Source organism: Puma concolor, chromosome E2 (assembly GCF_028749965.1).
Source record: "Puma concolor isolate L17-30 chromosome E2, mPumCon1.1.hap2, whole genome shotgun sequence".
In the NCBI taxonomy this organism is placed as follows: Eukaryota; Metazoa; Chordata; class Mammalia; order Carnivora; family Felidae; genus Puma; species Puma concolor.
The window spans coordinates 8,726,582-8,749,900 of NC_141681.1; the positions used below are offsets into that span (position 1 = coordinate 8,726,582).

Genomic DNA, 23,319 nt, shown 5'->3' on the forward strand with positions numbered 1-23,319 from the left:
CCCTACCCCGCTCCTAGAGCCTGCAGCCCCTGCCGGCCCGCGCTCTCCCGCTCCCCCCACACATTCACTGGGTTCCAGCCACCCAGCCTTTCTGGTCTTTCTCACACTGAGCTTGAACATCCCTATTATATACGCCTCACAGAGGTATGGACTTGGTCTTGGTGACGTCATGCTCCCCAGAATGATGTCTGGCACATAATAAGCACTTGATAAATATGTACTGAACAGATGACCTTGAATCTTCAAAGCAACCCTGTGGGCAGGATTTTTTTTTTTAATCATCATTTTACAGATGAATAAAAAGAAGTTCAGAAAGGAGGGGAAATCCAGTAAGCGGTAGAACCGGAATTAGAATTCAGGACTTCCTGACGTCCCACCAGATCACATTCCCTTAGTTCAAACATTATGGCTTTCTTCCGCTAAACTACATAGGACACATCGCTGTATGTGTGGACACATGACCTTCTCCTGGAGGGAACACCTTTCTCCTGTGTGAGTTCTGTGCTCCACTCTGCTCAGAATGCCCTGATCCTGGCTGCTTTGTGTTACTGAGCGACTCAAATTAAAGTTTACCTGTAATCCTCTAAAACCAGTGTCTGGCTTTGGGCTGAAGAGCCTTGTTTTCATGCTGGAACATTCCTTCATAACTACTGCCTAGTGGAGGCCTTAAAACACTACCTGTCCATCCTCTTCCCTCCCAACTGGGAGCGATGAGGCCACCCCTTCAGAACAGGAGTCTGGCCTCCTTCTGCTTTTTTGCTGATACTCAGAACTCCTCGAGCTGCATGTTCTTGGATTATGGTTGCAGTAGGGGTAGGGGTGAGGATTTCTTACATCATCGTGCCCTTGCCGCCCTTTATTGGGTCTCCATCATCAGCCATCGTCTTTCCCAAACTGTGGTCATGTTATTGCTATCTTCACGATGTTTGCTTTATGTACGTAATAGGCTCACTTTTTTCTTTCACTTGTTGCTTTGAAACAGGTACAAAAACTTACAGGATTTCTTATGTACGCTTCATATAGATTCTCTGAATGTCAGAATTTTACTGCATTTGCTTTATTATTTGCTTGTATAGAATTTCTGAACTATTTATACATGTGCGTGTGTGCGTGCATGTGTACATATGTGTAGGCATATACCTTCTGAGCTACTGAGAATACATTGTAGACGTGGGTATGTGTTTGTTAAAATTAAGGGCATTCTCACATAACCACAATGCAAATATCAAAAGTAGGAATTTAATATCATTGATGTGATACTTTTACCTTATTCACATTTTGCTAATTTCACTGAAGATTTCCTTTACACAAAAAGATTATATGTATCCGAATATGTGTGTGTGTGTGCACACGCACGCATATTTCCCGCTTTGCGATCGGTCCAGGATAAAATATTGCATTTTATTGTCATGTCTCTTTAAGCTTCAACCTGCAACAATTCCTTGGTCTGTGTCATTCATGACCTTGAAATATTTAAGAGTCCAGGCCAGTGATTTTGTAGAATGCCCCTCCATTTGGGTTGATTCAGTCAATGCATTTTGGGCAGAACATGATATCAGGAGGCAGACAATGTCAGTTCGTCCCATTACCACCACTTAAGGTGGGGTCCACTGGGTTTCTCCACTGTAAAATCATCCTGTACTCTTTCATTAATAAATATCCTGTGGGAGGTACTTTGTGATTCCATAAATATCCTGTTTCTTGCCAAACCTTGATCCACTTCTGTAAACCTGATTGTTGCATCTTGCCTGAATCGATGATTACTATGCTGATTGCCCAGTGGTGATTTTCTAATTCCTTTATTTTTTTCTCCGTTTGTTAGCTCACCTTCTATCACAAGGAATTGTAAGTCCTCCCTTTCCATCCACTCTATTATTCATTCCCATGTATTATTCATATATTTATGTATTTACTTCTATCAGTATGTATTTGCGGGTTCCTGTATCATTCCCTGAGTTATGATCTGTGGCTAGCCCTATTTATTCTAATACTCAAGTCGTCCCCACTTTGGCCAGGGAGAGCCCCTTCAAGCTGCACCCTCTGTCCTTTTGATATGTTTCTATATTTCTTCAGGCACATCCTTACTTTGTGACTCGAGCTCTTCCAAGCTCATCTTAGGCTTTTCTAGTTCCATCTCCGGAATCAGCCATTTTTCCAAGGGTTTCTGGATTCTTTGGGAGGATAATGATCATCTGGGTAACAAGTCTCTCCTTGTTATGGGGACGTCATTGCCTCTCAGTGAACAGAGCTACAAAACAGAAGTATGATACGTGTGTTTATGTATGCCCACAGAAACAGACCATAAACCTACACATCTATATCTCGTTTTCTACCTATATTTATATCTATTTATCCACCTATATTATAAATTATGATTCCACATCCATATCTCGAACTCCAGTCTAACACACAGGGTTCATGTTGATCTGGCCCCTTTCTACATTTCTTTCTCTCTTCTTTCACCATGAAAAACTGTGATCCCATTATCCACAATATATTTACTTATTTCATCAACCTTAGAATGCACAAAGAGTGGTTTCAGAATTGCTAATCCATATTACTGTGAAGAACAAACTGACTAACTACATGTCAATATTTGTGTATAGCTACTTTTGTCTTTAGTCTGAGGGATATCATCCAGATACTGTATTTAAGTTATTTGGGCTTATTCTTTGTTCCTCTTTCGGTATGGGCATGTTATTCATTCAATATAGAGTTAGTTCATCTGTTACTGTTTGTATTCCATTTTAGGGTTTTTTTTTCATTATCCCTGTTGATTTTTTTTATGTGAAATGCTAACATGCTTACAAATGTCCCTATTCTACAAAAAGATGCCCTCAGAGATATGCACCTCCCCCATTCCTGATCCCTCCCCTCCAACCTTTCTACTCTTCCTGACCCTGTTCATGTACCCCTACACATAACCAAGGTCATTGGGTTATGATTTATCCTTCCGGTATTTAGGAGAATACATGTATACTTTCTCATTTTCTTTTCCTTCTTACACAGAAGGTGGCATATTACAGATATTCTTTCTACTTTGAGTTTTTTTCACTTAAAAATAATTCCTGGAAATCACCCCCTCTCAGTTAGTGGAAATCATCCTCGTTATTTTTCACCGAGACATTGTACTCAGTTCTGTATGGATGTGCCAGACTTGATTCAACCATCTTGTATGTATGGACATTTAAAGTTATTTCCAATGTTTGTAGTCGCAGACCGCTGCAGTGAATAAACTTGTGTGCGTATGTTCTCTTATTGTTGGAGTTCTAGCTTCAGGGTAGATTCCTAGGACTGAACTTGCTGGGTCAAAAGCTAAAGGCACATGTTATCTTGTTAAATATTGTCAAATTACTCTCTACAAGAGCTGTACCAATTCATATTTCCACCCCCAATTCATGAGAGTGCCTAAGACAGTTCACTTTTTAAAAACTTACAAAGACTTCTTTTAAAATTAATATGTCTATAGCTAACATGGTTGAAAAAAAGATATCACTGTCCAGTAAAAGAAGGTAATCTGGAAAATAAGTGCCATGTCAACAAAAGGTAAAGTTGTACTATAGCCAGTGATGATTGGCCGTGTAGGTCCTGCACCTGGTTGTGTTAAAAAGAGAAATTAGCAAATGCTCAAGAAATGTTGACGATCCGCCAATGTTGAAGTGACTTTCTTCGTAGCATAAGCAGAAGTTATGAGGTGGGGTTTGAAAGGACAAGAACACTGTCTCTGTGGTCCAGGGTTCATTAGTGCTTGGTCAACATTCCAGGTCGAATTGGACTCATTCTGCCTGTTTCACATTTGGGATATGCCAGTCTGTGGACATCAGACCAAACTCCTTGGTGGGGCCTAGACGCTCCCTCCCTCTCTGCCTGACTTGCACCGTAGCCCCCTCTCTTGCACTCTACTCCCATATCTCATGAGAAGTTTCTGGTGACCGAAATCTCATCCCGGTGCCTACTGTGCACTGCCCGAGAGCTTACCTGTCCCTGGGCTTTTGTGCGCCTTATTTCTGTTAATCCTCCCCACCAGCCAACACCTTGCCAAGGCCTCACAAAGACGGAGCAGTTCAGAGCAGGTTGAAATCCTGGTGGTGTTCCTGTACTTACTTTTTCCAGGACCCTTGCCCATCTCCCCACCCCGAAACGACTTCACTCTCCAGGTCAAGATCTTTTAGCTGTAAGCCCAGGAACAAGCATGGGTTTGATGCTCTTGCTTTCTTTCCTAAAAGTACTCTCAGTGACTGGCTGGTGACTAGAGGGGACCATATCAAAGCTTGTCACCTGTGCCCTGGAGTCTGGCATCTCAAGCTTTATTGTGGCGGCCAGAGGAGGGGAAAAACATTTAAAAAGATTTTTTCATGAAAGGATGAAGAAGAGGAGACATATGCCGGTCTCCTTCCGAATCAGCAACAAATAAAGGGTCCTGTTTATTTATTTTTTTAACCCGGTGCAAACTCTTATTTATCCAGACAACACATTTGGTTTGCTTCTTTTATTTCCCCCTTGAGGCTGCTCCCAAGGCCACAGAATGAAAAGGGCTGCGAGGAGTAAGCCATCAGTAAGCCAGCCTGCCATTCAGTACCTTTTCTTATACAACAGTTATTTGTAAACTAATCAATAAACTTTTCTTATTTTGTTTGCTCCTTTAGAACTCTTAGGCAGCCGCCTGCTGAACCATGAAGAAACTTAAAATAGCGATGATCTCCCTTCCGCACTGCCTCTTTCCCCCCATAGAACCCGCAAGCCAATCTGTGGTGTTTATACTCGAGGCCATATGAAGCTAATCTGTATGGAAATAAAGGATAGAAATATTCAGATTGAGTTTTACTAAGTGAACCTGAGGTTTTTCTGTTCAGCAAAATAGGCCAGGTAAATGCGTTTCTGATACAGAATAAATCACTTGTTTGAAGACCTATATTTCCCTTTTGCCATTTTGCTTAGAAGTGAAGAATTCATAGTCCTCTGCATAGACTGTGAAAAGCGCCAAGTCTCTCCTCCCCACCCCTCCAGGTGGTTCCCTGAGCTGAACTCATCTTTCCATTAGGGTTTGAGAGCCCCACTCTCCCAGCCTAGGGCTGCAGGTGCCAAGGCTATTCTCAAAGAGCCAAGGAAGAGAGAGGAAGGGAACTGGGCCCGAGATACATTTACAGAGCACCTTATTAGCCACATCCCAAGTCTTCACTCGGGGAATCTCTAACGTGAAAAAGGCGGTCTCTGGCCTTGTACAATAGTGTGTCGCCACACATTTAGTGTTGTGAGAGCAGAGATGAAGACCCCTACAGAGGTGCCTCGGGAGGACATGGGAGGGGATCCTCACCAGCGAGACATGTGTCCGGGCCAAGTTTTCTGAAGCTCTTGATGCTAGAGTAGGCCTTTGCACTTATTCATTTATTCACTCATTAATTCAACCAGTATCTGTTGAATGTAGGTGCCATTTTAGGAATATAAGCAATGGACAAGACAGACAGGATCCCTTCTCCCATAAAGCATGTAGTCTTAGTGTATGATAAAGCATGGTTTGAGGTGTGGGAAAGAGGGGAACAGAGGAGAAGAAAGGCATTCCAGGTAGAGGGAATCGCAGGAGCAAACACGTGGAGGCTGGAAATAGCCCAATGCCTTCTGCAGCCACCCTGAGTTCATTAATACTTCCTGGTAACCTGAGGCTGGGAGCGGGGAGAAGTAAGCAGAGGGCTATGCTGCTGGCTTGTCCAGTAGGCAGGCCGACGACTTCGAAACCCCTCTCTTTTATAAAAAGAATCTCCCACGTGCTGCTTCTACATCCCAGGCAGGGAAGACAATAAATCTTAGGATTCTTGGGGTAAATTTTTCAGAGACAGCTCTTTGCTTCTATATAGCCAACCTGTTCTAGTGCCTCGGGGCAGAGCTAATGGAAGCAAAGCCAGGGGCAGGTACTGATGATTTGGTCTTGGGAGAAGACCATTGGCCAAGGCCAGCCACCTGTGGCCACATGGCTTACATACTCTGTGACAGAGCTTGCCTAATGGTCGTCTAGTACATGTAGTCCATTTACAGAGTCTGGGAAACATCTGAACATTCTCTGGTTTGCGAATCCTGAGGAAGAACATGTGACAGACACGAGTAGCCCTTACTGAATTATCGGAATTTTTTCAGAAGTGAAACCAGCTCCTCTTAACTGACAACTTTTTTCAGTTTATTTATTTATTTATTTTTGAGAGCATGGTGGGAGGAGAGGGGCGGAGACAGAATCCCAAGAAGGCTCCACGCTGGCAGTGCAGAGTCTGACGTGGGGCTCCGTCTCATGAGCTGTGAGATCGTGACCTGAACTGAAACCAAGAGTCGGATGCTTAACCAGCTGAGCCACCCAGGTGCCCCTTACCTGACACTTCTAAGTCAAACCATATGAAACTGCCAGAAGTTGACCATTTTTTCTTTGTAAAAATGGCATTTTCGTATGATTTAACTACTATGTTTTAGGGACAGTATGGAGCTCTTGATATTTATCTCACGAAGTCTCCCCCCCTAGCTGAGGTATATATTATTAAGTTCCTCGTTCCATAGCCGAAGAAATTGAGACTCAGTAAACTGCCCCAAGCCACACAACTAGAGGAACTAGGATGCAGATTTGTGTGGTTTTGTCAAAATCTTGCTGTGATTGACCTGCAGGAGTTCTGTTCTCTCTGCCTGGGAGCCTGTGGGGCCACTGAAGGCCCTGTGGCCTGGGTGGGTCCAGCCGGGCCTTTTTACTCTGTGAATCAACCTCTGTGCTCTGAAGCCAACCTGACTGCCGCTGTCTTGGTCCCCTGCTCGGCTGGAACCACAAGGGGCTGGAGGACAAGGTGCAGACATTCCACTGGGGACTTGGCTTCTGATGAAGGTGGAGGCCAGACAAGATTCTGGAAGTGTTTTGGAGATGACTCAGTCTCTCCAGGGGTTTTTCAGAATGACTGTCTCAGCACCTGTTTGCTCCCCTGTACCACAGACCCTGTTGTGTCAAGAAGTCTCCCATGACTGAATTATTAACATCCAAGCTTGCAGGACTACCAGCCCTTGCCCACATCCTGAGACTTCAGAAGGGAATGGCAGTCAGGATGGGCCAGGTCATGCTGGGGAAGACAAACACTCCACGGATCCCAGTCGCTTAACATCCACGGATCCCAGTGGCTTAACATCATCAGTTCCTCTCTGAGTCCATCTGTCCATCTGCCCTGCCTGCACGTCAGTCTGTCTCTCCTTCTCCCTCAAGCCACATCTCTAGCAAAGTGATGTCAGGAGGGTCTGCTCATCAGAGGAACGCAAGGCCCCTGGCTGAAGGAGGCGTCCTCTCGGCATGTGCTTCTATAATCACCTCTGCTTAGGGAGAAAACAGGTCAAATTGTGCCCTGGTTTTTAAAGCTTCTGCCAAGAAGTAGCACACATCACCTCTGTTTCTATTCCCTTGGGCAAGCCGAGTCACATGGCCATAGCTGTCTTAGAAGAGGGTGGCGAAATACAACCATTATCACGTGCCAGGAAGACACAGCACAGAAGTGTTTGGTGACAGCACCCAGGACTTTCACAGCTGCTCCAGGCAGCATAGAGGAGTGCGTGCTCACCCCTGGACCCCTGGACCATTAGACATGGCTCTGCCGAGCACGTAACCTCACGGAGGGCCCGTTGGATAGGACAAGAGGCTGATCCGAGCAAACTCTAACAACCAAAGAAGTCATTAGGGAACATCTTAGTGCACTTCTGTCCTTGAGTGTTGCTACTGTGGCAAGAGGCTAGAATCCAGCGAGCCAGGGGACTTCTGTTTCCAGCATCTCTCAGTACTGCCAAAGCATCTCTTTTCCCTTGGTCTTCTATCCCAAGTAGGCCTGGGCCCAGAGAGCAGTCCTACTTGAATAATTGATAGTAAACTTAGATATTACATCTAAAGAATCCTTCTATATGAAAGCCAGTGGTAATTCTACGGGAGAACCTGTCAAAATACTACTCCAGAATCCCCTTCTGAGTTATGAAAGCCAAATAAACATTTTGAAATCTTGCTTTGGATAGGTGTCAGTTGCTGGGATGAGTTGCATACTATAAGCTGATGACATTTAATGTTCATGTCAAATCAATTAAATATGCTTATAGTTTACATGTCTTCATGTAATGGGTGATGTTGATGGGTTCTTACAAATTCTGATGTGTCCGATGTGAATAAAGAGAGTTTATAAGCAATATATTTTTTTTAAAAAGTTTTAATGTTTATTTATTACTGAGAGACAGAGAGGGACAGAGTGCGAGCAGGGGAGGGGCAAAGAGAGAGAGAGAGAGAAAAACACAGAATCTGAAGCAGACTCCAGGCTCTGAGCTGTCCGCACAGAGCCTGATGTGGGGCTCGAACTCACGAACAGTGAGATCATGACCTGAGCCGAAGTCGGATGCTTAACCAACTAAGCCAACCGGGTGCCCCAGTTTATAGGCAATATTAGGAGAAAAGAAGAAGAGAAAGCTATTTAGTATGTAACTATTTAGACATTAAATAGTTCCACCTCTCCATTTTCTTAAACTCCATCTGGATCTGGAGGAGATACAGGTAGTGGGTAAGGAATTTAAATGAAATTCATATGCCAACACAGGCTTATGTCTTCCTTGCTTCCTTTCTTATTTAAGCCAAATGATCATGTCTAATATGAATGCAGGAAGCGCAAGTTCTGAGAACATTTCACAATTATTATTTCTGCCAATAATATCAATCATTTATCCAACTAATGTTTATTTAGTGTCTACAATGTGCTGTGCACCGAACAGTGAATGAGATGGAGAAGGCCCTTGATCTGTTGGAAATTACGTTTTAGTGGAGACATGGACAGTGAGTGAGGAATAAAATACATGTATAATGGAATTTTGGGTAATAAGACTCTTCTAAAGAAAAAGCAAAGAGTGAGGATGATGAATGACAGGTTGTTTGAGGGAAAGTAGTCAGAGATGCTTCTCTGAAGAGGTAATATTTGGGTTGAGAAATGAACAAAGTGAGTGGGTGAGTCATTGAAAGGTTTGTGGGGAGAGAGTTGCAGGCAGAGGGAACCATGAAAACAGGGATTCTGATGTGGGAATGAATCTGGTGTGTCTGTAAGAACTCAGGCCAACCAACACGGTGGAGCTGAGTGAGTGAGGCAGAGTATGGGAGGTGAGTGCAGAGAGGTAGGTAGCAGTAAGAGCATGACAGCCAAGGTGCAGAATCTGGATTATAGTCCATATGTGATATAAAATCACTGGAGTTTTATGAAAAGAGCAATGACATGATCCAATTTATGTGTGTCTGGAACAAGCTCGCTCTGGCTGCTATGTGGGGAGAACTAAGTAAGGATGCAAGACTGGAAACAGGGAGAGCAGGTAAGAATATTTCACAAGTCCAACTTAGAAACCACGGTGGCTATCCAGCTGGTCAGGAGAGTCAAATTCTGATATATCCTAACGATAGAGCCAACAGGACTTGCTGATGGATCGGATGGAAAGATGATGGAAAGAAAGAAAACAAGGACAGCCTCTTAGTTTTTGGATTGACTGAGTACAAGGTGGTGCCTTTTCCTGAAAGGGGAAGGAAGGAACTGAAGGAGTGAAGTCACAAACTTCTATTCTGTATTTCTAATGTTTGACATGCTTATTAGGCATCCAAGTGGACATAGCAAGTGTGCAGATGAATCTATGAGTCTGGCATTCCAGGGAGACATCAGAGCTAGATATATCAAGGTATAAATTTGGAAGTCATCAGCAAAGAGATCATATTTAAAGCCAAGAGTCCAAGTGAGGTCACCTTGAGAATGAATTGTAGATATGGAAGAGAAGAGGGTGAAGTCCATAATACTTGGGTGACCCAACACTGAAGACTGGGAAAAGACAAAAGTTGGATTAGCCAGTGATGGGGGGAGGAAAGCCAGGGAGGTGTGGTGACTGGGGAAAGCTAAGGCAATGGAGGGTTTCAAGAGGAGTGACCCGGGTCAACTATGGTGAATGACACTGAGACTCAAAGACATTGCCGTCTAAGACATGGGATTTGGACTGAAGGAGATGAAGACCGCCGAGGAATTTAACAAGAGACTTCTTAGTGGAATCATAGGGGAGGCAGCTTTGAAGTATTCGGAAAGGGTAGATAAGAAATATAACGAGATACCAGAAAGAGTTGCAAGGTCTTTATTTGTAGATGCTCCATGTTTGGGCATGTCCAAATGCCGATGGGAGTAATTGATTGGTTGCTGATTTGGGGGTTGGAGGAGCACCTTTAAGAGAAAATTCCCAAAGATGAGATGGAAGAGGGTGGGTTCAGAAAGCAGTAGAGACGTTTGATCATCCTAAACAGGAATAGAGAAGGCCGAGTCTACATGCAGAGATGCAGGTGGAAAAGAAAACACACTCTTCTGAATGCTCCTATTTTCTCAGTAAAATAAGACTCAGGCTCATCTATTGACAGTGAGTGTTGGCTGCTGCCTGAAGAGTGAGAAGGTGTGAGTAGTTACCTGGATAAGTGGGAGCAGGCGCTGAAGGCCCACTTAAGATATGTGGCCAGAAATCTCACATGAGGCCAGTAAGCATGGTCGTGAGTTTTTCTCTTGCCACATTCTGCTCAGGTCCAGGCATGGAGCAAGAAGAGAGGTGAGTTTAAGTGGGGATGAGATTTACCACAGCATGCACAGGGGGGATCAGGAGCCGAGGTCAGGGGGTTGTTGTAGGGGTGGACCATGGAATCCAAACTGGAGAAAGGTAGGTGACAGCGTGGGAAGCCAAGCCTAGAGTCTCTGATGGGTGTGAACACTGTTGAAGTGTGTAGATTAGAAGTGATCTTGTTTGTGGCCAGAAAGTCTGATGTTTTAAACCTACCTATAGGAAGTGGTGCAGCTAATGATAACATGCAGACTTAAAGTATATCTTTGAAAAGGTTGGTGGTATGTGCTGGAGAAAAATCACCATAAAGTCACGATCCAGAGGGAAGAAAATGTAACGAGAAAAAGACTAACGTTACTTTTAGACTGTGGCTACTGAAAACTGGGTGAGAATGAATTCCTAAATTGAATAAGTTACATGGACTAATGAATCATGCCCAAATCAATTTCGAGATCTACTAATACAATTTGCTATTAATATTGTAGTGTTAACATTTGATATAAATGGCATGTCTTATCAAGGAGAAGAGACTTAAGGTTAATCTCTGTAATAATCTCACGGTGTATGTCTCACGTTGACCATTTTTTCTTGAATGTAAGAGAAGCAACATTTAGAACAGAGTGGGAAATACTATGGATTCCATAGGCTCTCTTGGCAATAATGTAAACTACAGTGGGTGACCTTGGACAGATGTGCCATTATTAATTGTGGTGATTCTGAGTCTTTGTGATATACTGTACTTCCCATGTGATTTGAGGGGGCTTTGTGAACAGCTGGACACCCGCAGAGGTGCATGTTAGTCACGTGAATGGCATCCAGTGTGTTCTTATGGGAAAGTAGGAGAGAGGATGTGCACTACAGCTCTTGGCAGACCGCGTGGCAGCTTGTTACAGAAAGGGTCCCAGTGAATGGCACTCCCTGCAAGGTGACTGCTCTCCTCCTTCTGTCGGAAGTGGAGTTTGTTTCCCCATGCTTTGATGTGAGATGACCTTGTGGCCTGTCTTGAGTACTGAAATGTGGTAGAAGGAATGTGGTGTGACTTCTGAGTCTAGGCCTCAAGAGGCCTTGTAGCTTCTTCTCACTTTTCTGGGACACACCTGCCTCCAGACAGAGGTCAAGGCTAGCCTTGTGGAGGTTGAGAGCGATAGCAGCAGGAGGCCCTACAGGCAGACATGCGAATGAGGCCATCTTGGTTCATCCAGCTGCCATGTGAGTGGCCCTAATTAAGATCGGCAGAAGAACCACCCTGCTGAGCTTATCCCAAATTGCTAACCCATGGAATCGTGAGCTAATGAGGGATGTAGTTTTAAACCACTAAGTTTTGGCGTTATTTGTTACACAGCAGATGGCCGATGCAACCAGTAAGAGTTACTAACGATAAGGACAGGGAGGGCAAGAAGTAACATTTATTGAGTACCTACGTTGTGTTGAGCAACTCCTGAGAACATTGTCTCGATTTTGCCTTTCGACACCTCTCCGAGAGTGCACCATTTTCCTCCCAGTGAGAAAACCGGAGGTCACCGAAGCTCAGTAGCTGGTCCAAAGTTGCATATCTAATGAGTGATAGAGCTCGGATTAAAACACACCCAAATCCCCCTCTTTAAATACATTAGTTTCACAACTTTAACTTACCTACAAGACATCTCCATAAACCTGACATATCTCTATGCCGTCTGAAATATTGTTTATTTAGTATTTTCTTCAAATTGGATTCCTTGAATAAGTTACCAGACAAATAAAAATATTTAAAGCAGAAACATTTTGTTACTAGGACGAATAACCATGGCTGATATTTATTGAATGCTTTTCCCAGGTGGGCTCTCTTCCGATTGCTTTGCATGAATGAACTGATTTACTCCTCACAGCAATTCAATCAGGTTAGGGCTACTGTCATCATCATACCCGTTGGAAAGAGGAGAAAGGTGAGGGAGGGGAGATTAAATAGTTGCTCGATATCATGGGAGAAGTAAGTGATAGAGGCATGGTTTGTGCTACCAGCATCCAGTGGGCAGAGACCAGGGATGCCACAAAACATCCTACAGTTCACAGCCTCCCACCTCCAGCACATCTGTCTATAGTGCCAAGGTTAAGAAACCCTGTTCCTGCCTTTCTAAGTGGTAAACAGAAACAAGCATTACTTGCCATAAATAGAAACTCAGAAAAAAAAAAGGAACAATAGTTGAAGAATCTCTAGAAGCTGTTCCTTGCCAATATTGAGTCTTGGGAGCTCTCTTTTTGTTGAAAAAGAGGTTAACAAAATGTTGGAGAGATAGTAAAGGCTAGCACGCTATAGAGACTCTCTGCTTGGTGTAATCATTGCAAGAGACTTATAGTTGGCATTAAATCTCCTTGTGTGATTCGAAGTCATTTATACCAGGTCTGTGTCCGTACCCAGTCATCCCACGGTCCACTGAAGGAGGGCTCATCCTTTGGGGAAATGTGGCTCTGTATACCAGCTGGGCAATCTGTATCCCACAGGCCAAGCCCTGCCCATCACCTTCTTTGTTAATCAATTTCGGGGGAACCTAGCTGTACCCATTTTTTAACAAATCGTATATGGCTGATTTTGCACTACAGAGACAGAGTTGCTATGTGGCAGCTGAGAGGATTTGGCCTGTAAAACCTAAAATATTTACTGTCTGTCTCTTTACAGAAAAAAAGCTTTGCTGACCCCTGCCCAGAACTATGCTTGGTACCTAGTAGGCACTTGGCCTACTGTGTGCTGATATTTGCTGGATGAATAAAGCCCTGGGAGATCCTACTCCTCCCTACATAATTGTTTGTTTGTTTGTTTGTTTGTTTGTTTGTTTTTGCATTTCCATTTTGCTCAGTATGAAATGACAGCTCCATTCTTAAAACAAACACTTGTCCACTGAGTAGTTGATCACTGTAAGCTGCTCCATGTTAGGGCTCAGAGATATAAATGGGTCTCCCTGAGAGGGGATCGTGATGGATCACCATGTTCTCAGGAGTCTGAGCTATTCCCTTTCTCCTATAGCTGTTGGCATTCACTGCACTCTCTCAGCTCCAGAGCTAAGGGATATATAATAGACACGGGAAGACCTATAAAAGTAACATCTGAAACTGCTGCAGAGCTGAGTATTGATTTATTCATTACTATAAATTTTTTGTCATTACTATGCAATTGCTCTATCTCAGGAAGAATTGATAGATGTGGTTGGAAGCTGCAACCCACTGTGCAAAACTTTTTCCCCCTCCTATAATTTCCTGTAACTCTCCTAAAGAATCATTATTCCTTATTACATGGCGCTGGCATGCCACCTATTTAGATAAATGCGTGAACAAGTGTGCAGTAAATATTCATAGTGGCCCATGTGTCAACGGTATATGTCACTAATTAGATAATTTAGTAGTTCAAATAAATAAATAAGAAAATAGAAGCACACCCAGGAAAACAGTGAAATAAAACACAGGCTCCTTGTAGGAATCTGGGCAAATAGGACAGCTTTTCAGGTTAGAGGATCGTCTTGTATGTTGGAGGCCAATCAAAAGGTCACAATGGTGTTTAATGATATTGCTCACACGTGTGGAAGAACACAAGCGCCATGAGTACATATGTCTACTTGGGTCTTCTTAGCAAACTGCATACTTGTTACATAAGCAAGACCACTCTGGATGGGTCTCAGGCGATTTGGTGGCCTTTTGCCTCTTCTATTTGTTTTCTTGGGTCTGCTGTTTATTACCTGCCGATACCAAGAAAACTGGGCTCAGAGCCTGACGGCGACGGGTTCAAGTTCTGAGTCTGATATAAAGTGGGTAAGTTACTCATTCCACTTGGACCTCGGTGTTCTTATCTGCAGAATGGAAGTGGTTATAGTTTGGGGGATAATGACAACGATGGTGATGTTGACATGCAAATGAGGCAAGAGACAGGGAAGCCCTTCGCAGAGTCAAGTGTTCCTAACAGGTATTAAAAGAGTTAAAAAAAAATTTTTTTTTAATGAGTGGTCTCAAGAAAAGTGAAATAGACAGAGCAACTATTTAGAAAATCAACGTACTGGGAGCTCCAATTTTGGGTGCCTCCTTTGTGTCAGGCATCCAGAGTATAGATATTTCTATAGGGTACTGACTAGAATCCAGCTGGGTCAAGTAAAGGATGGTTTTCCTGTATTTTACAGACAGGGAAACTGAAGATTAGAGACGCTCAATGTAACCTGCCCAAGACCACAGATGTGGTAAGTGATGCCAGATGGAAATCTACCTTTCTCTGGCTTTATCTCCCATATCCACTGTGTGGCTGCTGACATGCTGTTGCCTCCAGGTTTAATTGAAAGGGCTTGCTTACTTTGTTTTTTAGAAATAAAAGACAAGATTTCACTCTGAGTTGTCCAGACAGCTTGTCTATATTGACCAAACTCATGGTGATCTTCCTCAACTGAGCAAGTCAGAGTTCTGTTTACATAAATGTAGTTATCCCATACAGTCAGTTTGATTAAGGGTCTCTATGGTGGCCTCGTAAAGTGGTGTTAAGCAAAAATAATTGGATCTACTGAATCCTGAGATCTGGCTGATTAGCTCCTAATGCGTGAATCTGGCCTTCACCCTTTCCAGTGGTGTGTTAGAATATTGAGGGAGTTGGATTCACTTTGTCAAACAGCTAAAACCAAGTCCCTTTAGACATGCCTAAACTAGTCATAGCCTCGTCTGGGCATATCCATTTCTCAAATGCAGGTAGGATGAATCCCGCACATGGTCATTAAGCAATCATATAAAAAGTAAACTTATTCATACCACCCTGAGAGCCAGCCACATTATCTGATCAGGGCACCACCTTTTTGGTTTGGGTTTATCTAGTCATAACTGAGAGCACTCATTAATTTATTCAGCAAATATTTAATTTGCACTTCTGTACAAGGATGAATTGCATTCATGTGATTGTACCAATTCAGGGAGCCCTGATTAAGAGCCAGTGCTACAGTTGTTGAACAATACAAATGTAGATGGATAGATGTATAAATATATGGATGTGTAGATATGTGAATAAATGAATGAATTGACGGATGGGTGGATAGATACATGGAAGTGTCTTAATCATCTTGGCACCTTTTTAAGCTTCCTTCTGACCCTCAGGAAGGCTCAGAATTATTTCTCAATATCTCTGTGAGTAATGGTGGTACCCAAACGAATCTCTGCAGATTCCATATTCACATGCACCATTGCAAATTTTCTTCCTTTTTAACTACGGTTCTGGTATTTTGTCTCTTGACTAGTTTTTGTCTCTTAGCCAGTCCTTCCCACCTGCCATTTTGGTTGCACTCTCTGCATGGACCTGAATCTGGGTTCATCTCTACTTCTCTCTTTGAACCTCACTGGGAGCCTCCCAGTAACGATGTCAGTGCCCACAGGGGTGGAATTCTACAGGGTGGATAAATGGATAGATGCTGATCGATGGGAGATTATAGGTGGATGGGGGAATGGGTAACCGTACTGTTCACATTTATTCCTCCCACATCAGCACCGGTGCCTGGCTCATGATAGGTGATTACAGACTTAGGGAATAGGTAGTTAGGTGGTTGAATAAGTGGGTGATTGGGTGACTGAGTGAAGAAACAGTGAACGATTGAGTGGGTGATAAAAGGATGGATGCATCTATGTACAAATGAGTGGATAAATTACTGTATTGGTTATTGGGTAAGTGGGTGGATACATTGAGGAATTGATAAGTAGTTGAAAGATTAAAAGGGACTATATGGGTGGATACTTGCATCAATAAATGAATGGATGGGTGGGTGGAAGGATGAATAGATGAATGGATGAATGGATATATGAATATATAATTGCCTGGGCAAAACTTGAAGGATCTAGGAGTGCATGGATGATTGCGTGCATAAAAGAATGGATGGTGGGATGAATGTTTGGATTATAGCCCTAAAGCCCTGTTGGGCACTAAGAGAGGACAGGCTGATACCTAAACTCTGCCCTGATTATGGCCAAAGTAAACAATCCTCTTGGTTTAGAGGAATGATGCTGCTGGCTTTGAGAAGATTAAGGGCATGGCACACAAGGGCATGGAAAGTCTGACTGGCTGGTCAGGAGAGTGATAATGACTCGTGGTTTCCAAGCACTGTTTATAAAATAACCAAAGAAGCAATGAGTGTGTTTCTTGGGTTCCTTGAGGCCACAGTGAGGAGGGATGTAACCTCAGCAGGGACAGCTTCATGTGAAAGGCTAGCCAGCACAGAATGCATGATTGCCTGGAGGTTACAGACCCACTGTTGACCAGATGGCCTTGCTATTTTCTGCTTTTCATCTTCCTCCTTTCCTTTCCTTTCCTTTCCTTTCCTTTCCTTTCCTTTCCTTTCCTTTCCTTTCCTTTCCTTTCCTTTCCTTTCCTTTCCCTCTTTCCTTTCCTTTCCTTTCCTTTCCCTCTTTCCTTCCTTCCCCCCTTCCCCCCTCCATTCCTTCCTTCCTCCCTTCCTTCCTCCCTTCCTTCCTTCCTTCCTTCCTTCCTTCCTTCCTTCCTTCCTCTTTATTTGTTACTCACTACCCTGGCCCAGGCAGGGATGATTTGGGGCCAGAAAACAGAATCTTCTGGGAACTCACCCATGCTTTGCCTTTGAATTTGGAACTCCACCTAGGAAACCAGTGTAGACTTCTAGGTGAGCTGGCTAGATGATTTCCCTGCTCAGGATCATTTACCTCATATGTGTTCTGTTTGACTAAGGGGATCTGTGGTAGAGAATGGCACAAACATGAGTCCAAACAGATTTATTTTGTGCTGACCTTGGAAAGTTTCCTATGCTTTGAAACTCAATTTTATCTGCTAAAGATAATTGGGGAGAGGGTATAAAATTAAAAAGACTTGTTTCATATGGTTACGGTAAGAATTAAAAGAAATAATGTGAGGAAGTCACCACCGGATTGGCCCCTCTAGGTGTCTTATACAAGTTAGTGGTTCTTCTTTGTTTTGTTAATTCCTTAATCTCTCTTCTGTAGTCAGAGTACATCAGCCGATATGAGACCTGGGTATGGTTTAGATGTCAAGTGGGCCCATTCATTTGGTCTCTTGAAGACTTGAGGAAAACACTGGCATTTCCTCCAAAACATATATATAGAACTGCCACATGATCCATCAGTTCAACTCCCACGTGCATATCCAAAAGAACGGAAAACAGGGACTCAAACAGATACTTTCACACCAATGTTTCATAGCAATACTATCCCAGATACCAAAAAGGTGGAAACGACTCAAATGTCCATCAACATATAAATGGATAAACAAAATGTGGTGTATCCATACAATGGGATATTATTCAACCTTAAAAAGAAATTAAATTCTGATACCTGTTACAGTATAGATAAACCTTGAAAATATTATCCTAAGTGAAATGAGCCAGACACTGAAGGACGATTAATGTGTGACCCATTCATGTGAGACAAATTCACAGAGCCAGAAAGTAGATCAGAGGGGGTGAGGGGGGTAGGAAACTCCGGGCTGATGAGTAAGTTTTGGAAACCGATAGTAGTGACTGATAGTTGTACAACGCAGTGGATGTACTCAATGCCACTGAATTGTATATTTAATTATGAGACATGATTAAAATGGCACATTTTGTTGTGTATATTTTGAATTAAAAAAAAATGGTGCCCCCCAAAAACGTCCTCAAAAAAAGGAGAAAAGAAAAAGATTTGTGTCTGTGCTCTACAAAGGTGTGCCTCTATTTGTGCGGTTAGACAGCCAGGATCAGCTAATTAGTCTCAGAAGATGGTTAAGCTCTCCTACCGCAGGTTGGTTTTCCAGGATGGGAGGCAGGGATGACCAAAACTAGTTCCACTTTTTCTCATGTTACTGCAGGCATCTCATCATTCATTCTGTTGGCTTCGATGAGATAGCTATTGTTAGCTGCCATTGTTTTTTGACTGGGTGATGGTACTCAAGGTCTAAATTTCTGGAGGTGAAGGTGTGATTGGCCTAAGCACCTAGAAGAAGAAGGGGTTGGACTCTGGACAGGCAAGAGTGACAGCGGTCAGGAGGAGGGTGATGTTCTCACCCCTCCTGTTCTCACCCCTTCCTCCATCAGTGCCCAGAACGTTGAAAACCATTTTACCCCATAACCCCTATGGTTCCCAGATATTTAGATCAGGGAGTCCACGGAACGAAGTAAGACTTTTCTGGCCCCGACAGAGAATGGCATACGTGGAAAACCCAAGTTCTGCTGGAATCCTGTTACAATATATGAAGAGCCAGAGACTCAATTATGGGTACTCTGAGGACAAAATTTCAGACTTGGCTCTGGCTTTTGTCAGCTTAAGACTCTTAAGGTAGTTTACACAAAGATTTGTATGTCTGAATTTTTCCCTGGCAGGTTCTCATTATAACCTAGATAACACAAATCCCGAATATTTGTGGTTAGCAACAATCAGGAATTTTCAAGTTGTCTGACATTTTCTAACCATGTAGATCACCACCTAGGATCAATATTCGGCTCTGAGACAAAAGGAGACATAGAAATGGTGGGAAAGGTTTTCATGGTTTGTGCGGTGTCTGAGTTTAAGCTCCTTCTCTAACACCTTAACCTCCCCCTCCCCTTTCTTCCTCTCTCTCTCTTTCATCTCCACATGCTCGCACACACCCCATACCTTTTGCCCTACAAAGGGTTCTTTGAGAGCTATGCAAAGGAAAATGCAGATGTCTAACCACCTAACAGAGGTATCACCAGCCAGCACTGCAGAAGGCGAAGGGGGAAGAGACGTTTAAAAGTGAGGTTTTTGCGTTCTCTTTCCTTTGCACTCTCCTGGCCAGAGGTTATACCCTTTGCTTCTAGGGCAAACTGGTTTCGGATCTCCCAGAGTTGAGCAGAACAACTGTTACCACGTCTGTAAACAGAAGACTGTTTACATAAAAAATATAGATTTCCTTTAAGCACTTTGCTTAAGCCTTTAGTACGTTGCATTTACATTATTATTGTTTATGTTCCCAGAAGTCGGCAGGAGGATGGCCTTGTTGCAGTTTATGTGGTTTCGTGATTCACACTTGCTGAGGCAGCTATCACACAGGGCGGGGATGGGGAGGCGGGGAGAGTCAGGGAAGCGCAGAGAAGATTAGAGCAAGCTCACTTGTGGGATCTATAGCCTTCACGTAATGGTAGGGCCAAGGGCCCGGGGATTTCTGAGTCAGTCTCTCAAATTCCCAGACATGTTTATCAGTCTTGAATTTCAAAATTGGCCCACCCAGAATAAAGCCGTGTTGCACCTGATGTTTCACTGTGGCCGTGTTTCTCGGGGGATTCTCCTGAGATCCAAGCTCTTTCCCCAGCTTCAGCTTGACAGTGTACTCAGCACCCCCGTCCCCTGGGTCCTGAGGGTGCCACAGGGTGATCCGCCCTGCCCGCCTGTGCCTGCGATTGGCTGGGGGCTGAGCTCCTTCTCTGTGCCCGCGATGCCCATTCAGATGTGCTTCCAGGCTGCTGGGCCCTGGTGGAGAAGGGTAGTCTGACCCCCCTGCTGGAAGTGTCAGGGTTTAAACCTTGGTAGGTCATCACCACATGCCGTCTCCTATGGTGTGTCCGGCCCAGAGCCACGTTAACTGGTTCCGAGCCAGGGCGGGGCAAAATCAGGAGAACATGTTCTCTTTTATGAGGCATTGAAGCAGAATGCATAAAAATCTGTGTTTTGGACACATTCAAATCTGTGTGTGCGTGTGTGTGTGTGTGTGCATGCGCACACACACACATTTGATTCTTTGTTGTTTGTTTTGTTTTTGAGACCTAGCTCTGCTTCTTGTTAGCTCCATGGCTTTGGGCAAATTTCTTAACCTCTTTGTGCCTTAGTTTACTCAATCTGTAATTAGGAGATGCTCTCCTCATAGGCTTCTGGGAGGATTAGGTGAGATAATGCATGGAAAGCACTTGGCATAGTACCTGATAAATAAGTTCTTAATGTCTGGTAGTAAGACATAAAAACTATTTTTAATATATAAAGGCAGTAAGCAGGAAAACAGGCTTCTAATGTGGAAGGAAGGTAAACCAGGAGGAGTTTTGTGGGCTGTGTTTTAGAAGCTCTGGAGGCATCTTTGAGTATATACTGTTTATGGCTTTGGTGTGGGATGCTGGGGATATTAAAGGAGCCTCAGGTTGCTGACTCTCCTGGGAGTAGCTGAGAACCAGAAGGATCCCAGGATCTTACTCTTATCCCATAGGGTCTCTGCCCACTTAGGGACTCTTCATCCTCTGGAAGGTCACAGAACCATCTTTTAAACAATTCTTCTGGGGCTCCACATGTCCTGGACCGTTGATATTTTAACTTCTAAACTTTCTTTGATAAAAAGTCTAGCTAGATATGCCCACCAGACATGAATTAGTATTTGGGGACAATATCTGTTATCAAGTATGCTAACTTTGACAACTGGATGCCCTTTTTTTTTTTTTTTTTTTCCTGAAGCCAACACATTCATTCCATTGTTGTTTTATTATTTTATTCAACAAATATTTATTGATTACCTACTAGGTGCCAGGCTCTATGCTAAATGTTGGGGGTGTTATGGTGAGCAAAACACATAAAGAATTATCATTGAGCATAGAAGGGGGCAATTATAAGTAACCATAAAAATAAATACAAACTATAAATTATTATTAGTGCTATGAAGGTAAAATACAAATTCTGAGAATATACAGGAAGGTGCCTGAGCATCTGGGGTGAGGGTTGTAGGAAGGTTCCTCTATGGGAATAATGTTTGAGTTGAAAGATAAGAAGGAATTAACAAAGCGAAATGGACTGGAGGTAGACAGAGCAGAGTCACAGGGTGTTGTGATTATCTCCTGCTGTGCAACACATCACCCCCAAACGTGGTGAAATTTAATAACACTTCATGATCACCTCTCCTAGTTCTGTGGTTGACTGGGCTCAACTGGGTGACTTCTGCTGATAGGCGCAATCAGCTGTTGGCTGAGACTCTGCAAGACTGGACATCCAAGATGGCTCCCTCATGTAAGTGACAGTTGATGTTGGCAGTGGGTTAGGAGCTCAGCTGGGTCAGTTGAATGGTGCATCTGCCTGTGGCCTCTCTGTGGAGCATGACAGTGAGATCTGAGCAGGTGTCCCCCATGAATGTGCTCCAGCAGGCCCAAGTGGAACCTGCAGGATTTCTAATGACCTGGCCTCAACAATCCCAGCATGTCACTTCTGTCCCATTCGAATTGCCAAGGGAATTGCCAAAGCCAGCTCAGATTCAAGAACAAGGGAGAAATGATTCCACTTCTCGGCAGTGAGAAGGTGCAGACGTGTGGGGAGTGAAGAACTCACTAGCAGTCATCTTAGGAGCAAGTTACTCCATGTGGCTTTTGCTCTTGCTACTCAGTCTGGAATGATCCTCGTTGAAATAGTCACACAATCTGCACCATTTATAGCTCAGTGCAAAATATCTCCTTAATTCCAAATATCTTCCTCAAAGAGGGTTTCATTGACCTTTGTGTTCAGTTACTTTCTCTCCCATGACTGTGTTTGATTATTTTCATAGTACTCATCACTCCCAGATTGTCTCTGGATTGGATTATTTGCTTCAGCCTTCCCACAATTACCCCTACCTTCACATACCCATAAAACATAAGCCTCGTGAGGTCACAGTCTTGGTCACCATTGTATCCCCTAGACAAGTGCCTGACATGTAGTGAGTGCTGAAAAAAATACTTATTGAGTGAAAGAAGAGGATGCTAAGTGAAAGAAATGGCACATGCAAAGATCCTGAGGCCGGCGATGAGCATGATGGTCTGAGGAAATGAACAAAGCCAGACATGCACCTGCATGTGGTGTCTCTGTGGAGCCACATGTGTTGGAACATGGGAGTATAAGGGTAGCTGCATGCCTGGGGGCCTAGGAGGAGCATCTTGCCTGGCCTCGACCGGACTGATTCAGACCCGACCATGGCCACCATTTCTGAAGGGCAAAAAGTATGCTTGCTTTCTGTTCTCCAAACACTCTAGTTTGAAAGTATCTAATGTGTGCCCAGAATGACTGATTCCATGGATAAATGAAACACACTGAATTTGGACTCCTTACTATTATGTCTCACTCTTTCTAAAAATAACTAAAATAACAACAACAACAAAAAGACTCACAAACAACGAGGTAATGACAACAGGAAATTTGCCCAGGGCTCTCCAGTCGAATAGTGGTAGATGCTGGGTTCAAATATAGGGCTGCTTAACCTCAGAGCCTGCAGAGTTTTGGGCAATGGTCTAAGTTGGAAGGAGAAAGAAATCAGGGAATGCAAATGTCTAAACCAAACCCCAGAATGATCTATTTTCCCCGTGGCATTGAATCAACTTGCTGAGCCCCATGATAACTGGCTGGCTCTGATTATAAGGCAAGGATCTGATTCCTGCCTCAATTATGACTGAGTAACCACTAGTTAGGAATCATGAAAGGGCCCAAATGAGTGCAGTGGAGATGAGGAAAGGTCCGTGGGTTGCCAGAGATGGATACAAAGGCATTCAGAGGTGGGGACACTTCAGTCAAGCCCAAACCAAAGCCACCAGAACATCATGTTCTTGACCAGGGCAAGGGGAGGGGGCTGTGGTTGGGGAGATTGTTGACATCCATTGGCTGACAGCCATCATTATTAACTGGGTGCTCACTCTTGGTGACGGGAAGTGTGTGCAGAAATCAGATCCAGGGACTGCCAGCCGGTTCTCACCTTATACCCGTCGGCACCAGGGGGTCTCTGCCCTAAACCCGTGTGAACTGTGATCGTTTCAA

At 43.7% G+C, this 23,319-nt stretch overlaps 1 long non-coding RNA gene across 6 annotated transcripts in view; it reads left to right on the plus strand.

The window, feature by feature from the left end:
* Positions 1 to 23,319, plus strand: part of LOC147573352 (uncharacterized) — an 802,611-nt gene that overhangs the window by 415,573 nt on the left and 363,719 nt on the right. For all 6 annotated transcript variants that reach the window (XR_015244674.1, XR_015244671.1, XR_015244670.1 and 3 more), the window contains exon 5: positions 14,745 to 14,801. This is a non-coding gene — a long non-coding RNA (uncharacterized LOC147573352). The remainder of the gene's footprint in view (positions 1 to 14,744; positions 14,802 to 23,319) is intronic.